Raw genomic sequence first — 8,264 nt, 5'->3', positions numbered from 1 at the left:
ACAGGCTCTTTAAGAAGGACAGGCAGGGGACACAAGGAGGGGGGCATCATCCTCTATGTCAATGAGCAGCTGCAATTCATGGAGCTCTGCCTGGGGATGGATGTGGAGCTGACAGAGAGCTTATGGGTCAGGAGGGCAGGGACAGGGGACGTTATAGAGGGAGTATGCTACAGGCCGTCTGATCAGGAAGACCAAGCAGATGAGGCCCTCTATAGACAGATAGAAGCAGCCTCACATTCACAAGCCCTGGTCCTCATGGAGGACTTCAACCACCCCAATATCTGTTGGAGGGACAGTGCAGCAGGGCATAGGCAATCCAGGAGGTTCCTGGAATGCATTGATGACAACTTCCTTCTCCAAGTGATAGAGCAGCCAAGGAGGAGAGGTGCTATGCTGGACCTCATTCTCACTAACAAGGAGGGGCTGGTGAAGAATGTGAAACTCAAGGGCAGCCTTGGTTGCAGTAACCATGAAATGGTGCGGTTTTGCATTCAGAGGGCAGTGAGGAGGGAGCACAGCAAGCTCACTATCCTGGACTTTGGGATAGCAGACTTTGGCCTCTTCAGGGATTGGCTTGATAGAGTATCATGGGACAAAGCCCTGGAGGGAAGAGGGGACGAAGAAAGCTGGTTAATATACAAGGAGCACCTTGTCCAAGCTCAGGAGGGATGCATCCCAACAAAGAGGAAGTCAGGCAAAAACACCAGGAGGCCTTCATGGATGAACAAGGAGCTCCTGACCAAGCTTAAAAAGAAAAAGGAGGCCTACAGAGAGTGGATGCAAGGACAGACAGCCTGGGAGGGATATAGAGACATTGAGCAACCAGGCACTGGGTTAGAAAAGCCAAAGCCCATTTAGAATTAAATTTGGCCAGGGACACCCAGGGCAATAAGAAAGGGTTCTATAGGCACATCGGTGATAAAAGGAAAACTAGGGAAATTGTGGGCCCTTTCTGTAAGGAAAAGGAAGACCTGGTCACCTGGAATATGGAGAAGGCTGAGGTACTTAATGACTATTTTGCCTCATTCTTCACCTGCAAGAGCTGCAGCCACATATATTGGTCTAGGACAAGTTTGAGATTTAATACATTGACATAAGTTAAAGTTACTTTGATATAAAACAGTTTTATTACACAAGCTGCTCAGCTGTTTCTCAGTGACCCCATCCAACAGTTCAGACAAATTCAGTCCTTTCACAGGTGATAATGCCTCTCACCAATGTTCACACCCTTATTTGTGTATTTCCATCTCACAGAATCACAGAATCACAGAATTGTAGGGGTTGGAAGGGACCTCGAAAGATCATCGGGTCCAACCCCCCTGCCAAAGCAGGTTCCTTAGAGCAGGATGCCCAGGTAGGCGTCCAGACGGGCCTTGAATATCTCCAGAGAAGGAGACTCCACAACCTCCCTGGGCAGCCTGTTCCAGTGCTCCGTCACCCTTACCAAGAAGAAGTTCTTTCGCATGTTGGTGCGGAACTTCCCGTGCTCCATCTTGTGGCCATTACCCCTGGTCCTGTCCCCACAAACCACTGAAAAGAGGTTGTCCAAATCCCTCTGTCTCCCACACCTCAGGTATTTACACACATTGATGAGATCCCCTCTCAGTCTTCTTTTCTCAAGGCTGAACAGACCCAGGTCTCTCAGCCTTTCTTCATAGGGAAGATGCTCCAGGCCCCGTATCATCTTTGTGGTCCACTGCTGGACTCTTTCCAGGAGATCCCTGTCTTTTTTGTACCGGGGAGCCCAGAACTGGACACAGTACTCCAGGTGAGGCCTGACCAGGGCAGAGTAGAGGGGGAGGATCACCTCCCTTGACCTGCTGGCCACGCTCCTTTTAATGCATGCCAGGATCCCATTGGCCCTCTTGGCCACAAGGGCACACTGCTAGCTCATGGTCAACCTGTCGTCCACCAGGACCCCCAGGTCCTTCTCCGCAGAGCTCCTCTCCAGCAGGTCGTCCCCCCGCCTGTACTGATACGTCCGATTGTTCCTTCCCAGGTGCAGGACTCTACACTTGCTCTTATTAAACCTCATTTGGTTTCTTCCTGCCCAGCTCTCCAGCCGGTCCAGGTCTCGCTGAATGGCAGCACAGCCTTCTGGCATGTCGGCCACTCCTCCCAGCTTTGTATCATCAGCGTACTTGCTGAGGGTGGACACTATTCTCTCATCAAGGTCGTCGATGAAGATGTTGAACAAGACCGGACCCAGCACTGACCCCTGGGGAACGCCACTAGTCACAGGTCTCCAGCCAGACTCTGCACTGCCGATCACCACCCTCTGAGCTCGGCCAGTCAGCCAGTTCTTAACCCACCTTACTGTCCACTCCTCTATCCCACACTTTCTCAGCTTTGCTAGCAGGATGTCATGGGAGACAGTATCAAAAGGCTTGCTAAAGTCAAGGTAGATGACATCCACTGCTCTCCCCCCATCTACCCAGCTGGTGATGCCATCATAGAAGGCAACGAGGTTGGTCGAGCACGACTTCCCCTTGGTGCTGACCCCTACAATCCATGCTGACTACTCCTCATAACCTTCTTCTCTTCCAATTGCTTGGAGATGGCATCCAGAACAAGCTGTTCCAACACCTTTCCAGGGACAGAGGTGAGACTGACTGGCCTGTAGTTTCCCGGATTCTCCTTCTTGCCCTTCTTGAAGACCGGAGTGACATTGGCTATCCTCCAATCTTCAGGCACCTCTCCTGTTCTCCAGGACCTTTCAAAGATGATAGAGAGTGGTTTGGCGATCACCTCTGCCAACTCTCTTAGCACACGTGGATGCATCCCATCGGGGCCCATGGATTTGTGTGCATTGGTCCCACTCAGACGCTCCCAAACCACTTTCTCGTCAACCAGGAGGGAGCCTTCCATTTCCCAGACCCTTTCTTCTCCCTCCAGGGTTGAGGAGTCCCGGGGTGGGGGGGGGTCCTTGAAGCAAAGACTAAAGCAAAGAAAGCATTCAGTATCTCTGCCTTCTCGGCGTCTCCCGTTACCAGGACACCCCCCTCGTTCAGCAAGGGACCCACATTATCCCTAGTCTTCCTTTTACTGTTTACATACTTAAAAAAAAAAAAACCCTTCTTATTATCCTTTATCTCTTTTGCAAGCAAGAGATAGGCCTTTATCTTTTTTGCAAGCATTCCCCATACTATCCATCCATTGAGGAACCTTGACCTGTTGCCACATTCTTTTTTTTTTTTTTCTTTTTTTCTAAACTTCATTTTCTGATCCTTGTATGCCAAGACCCAAGGAGGAGACTGCCTCTCTCCGGTCTTTAGTCCATTCCAAGTATTTTAAGGCAGGCATGTATGTCCAGCCAAATTTCAACTACTTTACAAAGGAGAAGATGAGCTATGTAGCAGAGCCACCAACAGTCTCTTCAGGGAGCTGCTGTATAAATAAATAAATAAACAGCATAATAATTGCTCCTGATGTCACACCAGAGATGTCACTGGACACTCAATAAGGTAAGGGCTGCTCAGCTTAATCGTACAGTCTTTTTCCTTGCTTAAATGTCACAGAGTGACACTACTAATACCAAAAAGAGATGTATATATAACTAGAGATGTATTATAACTAGATAATATTAGGCAGATTGTAACATCAGAGAAACAGAGAATGGTTTGGATTGGAAAGGATCTTAAAGATCATCTAATTCCAACCCCCCTGCCATGGGCAGGGACACCTACCACTAGACCAAGTTGCTCAAAGCCCCTTCCAACCTGGCCTTAAACACTTCCAGGGATAGAGTATCAATAACCTCTCTTGGCAGCCTGTTCCAGTGCCTCACCACCCTCATAGTAACGATTTTCCTCCTTATATCTAATCTGAATCTACCCTCTTTTACTTTAAAGCCATTACTCCTTGTCCTATCACTGCAGTTCCTGACAGAGTCCCTCCCCAGCTTTCCTATAGGCTCCCTTTAGGTCCTGGAAGGCTGCTATAAGGTCTCCCTGGAGCCTTCTCTTCTCCAGGTTGAACAACCCCAACTCTCTCAGCCTGTCTTCATAGGAGAGATGCTTCAGCCCTCTGATCATTCTGCCTTAAAATACTTGGAATGGACTAAACCAAATATTTCAAGACGGAACTATTATACATAAAGATCAACCACGCTACAATTTAGAAAAATTGCACAACATTGCCAACTACTATTCAAGGAAGATCTGACAGTGGTATAATCAAAGTATTGTACATCAGGAAAGAAAACTTAAAGATCGGCGAGTAAAAAAATAATGCTGTTTATTGTTCTAACCTGAGGAAGGTTATTGTCCTGGTTTTGGCTACGACAGAGTTATTTTCCTCCTAGTAGCTGGTATTGTGCTGTGTTTTGAATTTAGGATGAGAATAATGCTGATAACATGCTGGTTTTTTAATTGTTGCAGAGCAGTGCTTACACTAAGCCAAGAACTTGGTGTAAGCAAGCTTCTCAGACTGTCCTGCCAGCGGGCAGGCTGGGGGTGCAGCAGGAGCTGGGAGGAGACAGAACCAGGACAGCTGACCCAAACTGGCCAGGGGGATATTCCATACCATATGATGTCATTCTGAATAATTAATATGGGGTGGCTGGCCTGACTTGGGCGGGGGGGGGGACTGCTTCTCAGGGCGGGGCATCGGTCAGTGGGTGGTGAGCAATTGCTTTGTGCATCATTTGTTTTGTACACATTATTATTATTACTATCGAAAGCTCTTTCTAGAAAGTCTGTGGCCACCCACACTGAGTGTCCGCTGAAAAATGCGGCAGTTCAGGTCTCTGGATGCACGGAGCGCCTGAGCCTGTTGCTGCCATCTGAGGGCGGCAGAGACATCATGTGTGTGAGGTGCAAACAGGTGGATGACCTGGTCAGCCTGGTGGCAGAACTCAAGGAGGAGGTGGAGAGGTTGAGGCCCATCAGGGAGTGTGAGCAGCAGTTAGACTGGTGGAGCAACTCCATGCCAGGCCTGAAGGAAAGGAACTAGAGTGAGACACCCCAAATAGTGGTGGACCCCCTGCCCTGTCCCTGTCGGGCAGAGGGAGGGGACCTAGGAGATGAGGAGGAATGGAAGCAGGTCCCTGCTCGGCGTCACAGGCAACCCCCCTCCCTACCGGCCCCGCCTTCCCAGGTGCCCTTACACAACAAGTTTAAGGCCCTGGAGCTTGAGAGACTGGTGGGCGAGGATACGGTCGAAAGTCCACCCAGGAGGTTGCCTAGGGCAACGAAGTCAACTCCACACCTCAAGACTGCCTCCACTAAGAAAGAAAGAAGGGTGATCGTTGTAGGTGACTCCCTTCTCAGGGGAACAGAGGGCCCTATATGTCGGCCTGACCCTACCTGTAGGGAAGTCTGCTGCTTCCCTGGGCCTGGGTCAGGGACATTGCCAGAAACCTTCCCAACCTTGTTCGCCCCTCTGACTACTACCCACTTTTGATAGTCCAGGCTGGCAGCGATGAAATTGCTGAGAGAAGCCTGAAGGCTATCAAACGGGACTTTAGGGGACTGGGACGATGAGTAGATGGAGTGGGAGTACAGGTGGTGTTTTCCTCCATCCCTATAGTGGCAGGGAGGGGTACAGAGAGGACACGGAAAGCCCACCTGATAAACACATGGCTTAGAGGCTGGTGCCAACACAGAAATTTGGGGTTCTTTGACCACGGGGCGCTTTACTCAGCACCCGGCCTGATAACTGCAGACGGGTCCCACCTATCTCTAAGGGGACAACGGATCTCAGCCCAGGAGCTGGATGGACTCGTTGAGAGGGCTTTAAACTAGGTGAGAAGGGGGATGGGGATGAAATGAGGCTCGTTAGAGATGAGCCTGGGGGAACAATGTCAGGGCCAGGGGAGAGGGCAATGGCCCAACTGAAGTGCGTCTACACTAATGCACGCAGCATGGGCAATAAACAGGAGGAGATGGAAGCCATTGTGTGGCAGGCAAGCTATGACTTAGTTGCCATCACGGAAACACGGTGGGACCACTCCCACGATTGGAGTGCTGCAATGATTGGCTATAGGTTCTTCAGAAGGGACAGGCAGCACAGAAGGCGTGGTGGTGTGGCTCTCTGTATTAGAGAGTGTTCTGATGTTGTGGAACTTGAGGCTGGGACTGAAAAGGTTGAGTCTCTATAGGTTAGGATCGGCGGGAAGGCCAACAAGGCAAGCATCCTGGTGGGGGTCTGTTATAGACCACCGAACCAGGATGAGGAGACGGATGAGGAGTTCTACAGGCAGCTTGCAGAAGTTGCAAAATCGTCAGCGCTTGTTCTCGTGGGGGACTTCAACCAGACATATCCTGGAAGCACAACACAGCCCAGAGAAAGCAGTCTAGGAGGTTTCTGGAGAGCGTGGAAGATAGCTTCCTGACACAGCTGGTTAGTGAGCCTACCAGGGGAGGTGCCCCGCTAGACCTTCTGTTCACAAACAGTGACGGACTGGTGGGAGATGTGGTGGTTGGGAGCTGTCTTTGGCAGAGTGACCATGAAATGGTAGAGTTCTCTATTCTTGGCGAAGTCAGGAGGGGGACCATTAAAACTGCTATCTTGGACTTCCGGAGGGCAGACTTTGAGCTGTTCAGGACACTGGTTGGCAGAGTCCCTTGGGAGGTGGTTCTGAAGGGCAGAGGAGTAAAGGAAGGCTGGGCACTCTTCAAGAAGGAAATCTTAAAGGCTCAGGAGCAGACCGTCCCCACGTGCCCAAAGACGAGCCGGCATGGAAGAAGACCGGGCTGGCTGAACAGAGATCTGTGGCTAGAGCTCAGGAAGAAAAAGAGGGTTTATGATCTTTGGAAAAGAGGGGAGGCCACTCAGGAGGACTATAAGGATGTTGTAAGGCTGTGCAGGGACAAAATTAGAAGGGCCAAAGCTCATCTGGAGCTCAATCTGGCTACTGCTGTTAAAGATAACAAAAAAATGTTTTTACAAATACATAAACACAAAAAAGGAGGACTAAGGAGAATCTCCATCCTTTACTGGATGCGGGGGGAAACTTAGTGATGAGAGATGAGGAAAAGGCTGAGGTGCTTAATGCCTTCTTTGCCTCAGTCTTTAGCGGCAAGACCAGTTGTTCTCTGGATACCCGGTACCCTGAGCTGGTGGAAGGGGATGGGGAGCAGGATGTGGCCCTCACTATCCACGAGGAAATGGTTGGCGACCTGCTACAGCACTTGGATGTACGCAAGTCGATGGGGCCGGATGGGATCCACCCGAGGGTACTGAGAGAACTGGCGGAAGAGCTGGCCAAGCCGCTTTCCATCATTTATCAGCAGTCCTGGCTATCAGGGGAGGTCCTAGTCGACTGGCAGCTAGCAAATGTGACGCCCATCTACAAGAAGGGTCGGAGGGTGGACCTGGGAAACTATAGGCCTGTCAGTCTGACTTCAGTGCCAGGGAAGCTCAAGGAGCAGATTATCTTGAGTGTCATCATGCGGCACTTGCAGGGCAACCAGGCAATCAGGCCCAGTCAGCATGGGTTTATGAAAGGCAGGTCCTGCTTGACGAACCTGATCTCCTTCTATGACAAAGTGACACGCTTAGTGGACGAGGGAAAGGCTGTGGATGTGGTCTACCTTGATTTCAGTAAGGCTTTTGACACCATTTCCCACAGCATTGTCCTCAAGAAACTGGCTGCTCATGGTTTGGATTGGCGTACGCTTCATTGGGTTAAAATCTGGCTGGGTAGCTGGGCCCAGAGAGTCGTGGTGAATGGAGTAAAATCCAGTTGGAGGCTGGTCCCCCAGGGCTCAGTACTGGGGCCAGTCCTCTTCAATATCTTTATCGATGATCTGGATGAGGGGATCGAGTGCACCCTCAGTAAGTTTGCAGATGACACCAAGTTAGGTGCGTGTGCCCATCTGCTCGAGGGTAGGAAGGCTCTGCAGGAGGATCTGGATAGGCTGGACCGATGGGCTGAGGTCAACTGTATGAAGTTCAACAAGGCCAAGTGCCGGGTCCTGCACTTGGGGCACAACAACCCCAAGCAGAGCTACAGGCTGGGAGATGAGTGGTTGGAAAGCTGCCTGGCAGAGAAGGACCTGGGAATACTGGTTGATAGTCGGCTGAATATGACCCAGCAGTGTGCTCAGGTGGCCAAGAAGGCCAACAGCATCCTGGCTTGTATAAGAAGCAGTGTGGCCAGCAGTTCTAGGGAGGTGATTGTCCCCCTGTACTCGGCTCTGGTGAGGCCGCACCTCGAGTACTGTGTTCAGTTTTGGGCCCCTCGCTACAAGAAGGACATCGAGGTGCTTGAGCGTGTCCAGAGGAGGGGAACGAAGCTGGTGAGGGGTCTGGAGAACAAG

This window comes from Cygnus olor, chromosome W (assembly GCF_009769625.2).
Source record: "Cygnus olor isolate bCygOlo1 chromosome W, bCygOlo1.pri.v2, whole genome shotgun sequence".
In the NCBI taxonomy this organism is placed as follows: domain Eukaryota; kingdom Metazoa; phylum Chordata; class Aves; order Anseriformes; family Anatidae; genus Cygnus; species Cygnus olor.
The sequence above is the reverse complement of the archived record's forward strand: the minus strand, read 5'-3'. Positions refer to the sequence as shown.